The following is a 2,491-nucleotide window of genomic DNA, read 5'->3' as shown; positions in this document are numbered from 1 at the left end:
CCCGGGCTCCGCCCCCGTCCCCGCAGCCGCCAGGGCTGCCCGGATCCCCCCACATCGCCGCCCCGGCCCGGGCCGAGCGTCCGGCCCCGCCAGCCACCCGCACGTCCGCCCGCACGCCCTGCCTCCCGGCCCTCCGGCCGCGCGCCTCACCGCCCCCCCCCCCGCTTCCTGTTTCCCGCCGGCGCTCCCGGCCCCGGCCCCGCGGGGTCCCGGCGGCCCGCCCACACCTGTCCGGCCTCCGGGCGGGGCAGGGACCGACCACGCACGCTCAGCCCCCCGCCCGCGCCGAGACACACCTTCCCCGGGGCACGCGGCGCCGGCCGCCCAGACGCGCAGCCCGCACGGCGGCCACACCGGCCCCCGGGCCGCCCGCACGCGGCGCACCCCGGCACGCGCGCCCCGCCGGCACTCGGCGTACTCACACGGAGCTCCCACAGCACCGGGGTCCCGCACGACCACGCGCACAGCGCACGGGCTCTGTGCAGAGCCACACACCCAATCGCAGTCCTGTCTGCACCGTGACCGTGAAGCGAGGGGCCAGGGCTCCGGTGCTTACAGAACCCCAGAGGCCTCCCCGGTCTAAAGCACTTCCACGGCCCTGCTGGGCTGTGGGGCCGCTGGCACCCTCCGTGTGGGAGCACTGCCTGGGAGCACTCGATCCTGATCCCAGCCGGGCCTCTGGCCTGCTCCTGACCTGGGCGAGTGACCAAGTGCTTGTCCTCTTGGGCCTCGCTGTCCCCAGATAGACTGCCAGCTCTGGCACCTGGCAGCCCCTGCGTGGGCAACAAAGGACAGAGGTCACGGCCACCTTCTCAGAGATCCTACCATCCTACATGAAGTCTCACTGAAGAACACGGGAGCCAGGGGCCCCATGTTTCCCAAAGGGTGTTCCTCCAGAGGAGGGGCTGAATCCAGAAATGCTTGGGAGTAGTTCTGTGGTCAAAATCAAGTAAGTTTGAGGGCGCCTGGGTGGCTCAGATGGTTAAGCGTCTGCCTTCGGCTCAGGTCATGATCTCAGGGTCCTGGGATCGAGTCCCGCGTCAGGTTCCCTGCTCAGTGCAGAGCCTGCTTCTCCCTCTCCCTCTGCCACTCCCTCTGCTTGTGCTCTTCTATCTCTCTGTCAAATAAATAAATAAAATCTTTAAAAAAAAAAAAAAATCAAGTAAGTTTGAGAAACGCTGCGTCCATACTCCCCCCTTCCCCCTTGGGAAACTCTCGGTCACTTACCATGATAACGTCTATACCCATATCTACTGGCACATGCGAAACTGTCACTCTGTGCATTAGAAATTGCCAGGGGTGCCTGCTGGGAGGGGGGAACTAGGAGGAGCCAAATCCTAGCCCTGCCCCTTCGGTGAGGTCATCGTGCTGGGTGGGCCTGAGAGTGGAGACAATAAAACAGTTAAATAAATGACTTTATGTAAAGTGCTTGGCACAGAGTTGGCGCTCAATGACAACAATAGCCAACGGTTTTGAGTGCTTATTATGTATGGAACTTATTATGTACAATTGTTTTCCAGAATATATAGCTCCTTAAATCAACAAACCCATTTGTTGGGGTTTGTGGGACTTCTCCTATTAGCCCCATTTTCCAGATGAGGAAACAGCTAAGATACATGGAGCCTCATGGGCAATATTGTTGGTGCTGTGCTAAGCCTGGAGGGGTGGGGGTCTGCCCTGCCCTGCCCTGTATGAGCCTCCTGCCACCGGCCAACACAGTCGCCTTCCCAGTCTCTTGGAGTCTTGGTGCCCCGGAATCACCACCTTAGAGTAAACTGCTTGCAGCGGTAGGAATAGGGAATCCTCAACTCTGCCCAGGGGCAAGACAGAGAAGGGCGGTCCAGCAGAAAGAAGAGCCAGTGCAAAGGCCCAGGGGTGGGAAATCTCACTTTATGTTCCCAAAGGGCCCTTCATTCCTCTCGCTTGCTCAAACTTGCACCATTCCAAGCCATCAGTCCCGCTCACCAAAGTCCCCATGACTCAGAACCCTCAGGGGTAGGGATGAGGTGAGTGGGCGGTCCTGCCCAGAAGGCTGGTGAATAATCATCCCACTGGCTTTGCAGAGGGAGCTCTGACCCTGTGCTGGATTCTGAACTCATTACATCTCACGCAAGCCCAGAGGGGAGGCCCGTCAGGTAAGGTTATGGGCAGACCGCCCGGTCCCAACCAGGAAACTGTTGACTTCAACAAGCTCTTGCGAGAATGAGCAGTCTCCGTGTGGACAAGGAAACCAGGTTGAAATCCCTACTCTGCTCCTCGTTTGTTACTGGACTTTGGGGAGCTGGAACCTCCTTTCTTGACTTAATCTCCCCAACCCGTGCAGGGGGGCGGGCCTGAACAAAATGAAACTGCGGCACGGCACAGGCTCTGGAGCCAGACTGCCTGCATTCAAAGCCCTTTCCTGGTGCCTCAGTCTCCTTATCTGTAAAATGGGGAGGATAATGGCACCAATCAGATAGGGCTATTCTGAGGATGAAAGGAGTTAACACAC

The sequence above is a fragment of the Mirounga leonina genome, unplaced genomic scaffold, assembly GCF_011800145.1.
Source record: "Mirounga leonina isolate KUSES-001 unplaced genomic scaffold, KU_Mleo_1.0 Mir_418, whole genome shotgun sequence".
NCBI classification, from domain to species: domain Eukaryota; kingdom Metazoa; phylum Chordata; class Mammalia; order Carnivora; family Phocidae; genus Mirounga; species Mirounga leonina.
The sequence above is the reverse complement of the archived record's forward strand: the minus strand, read 5'-3'. Positions refer to the sequence as shown.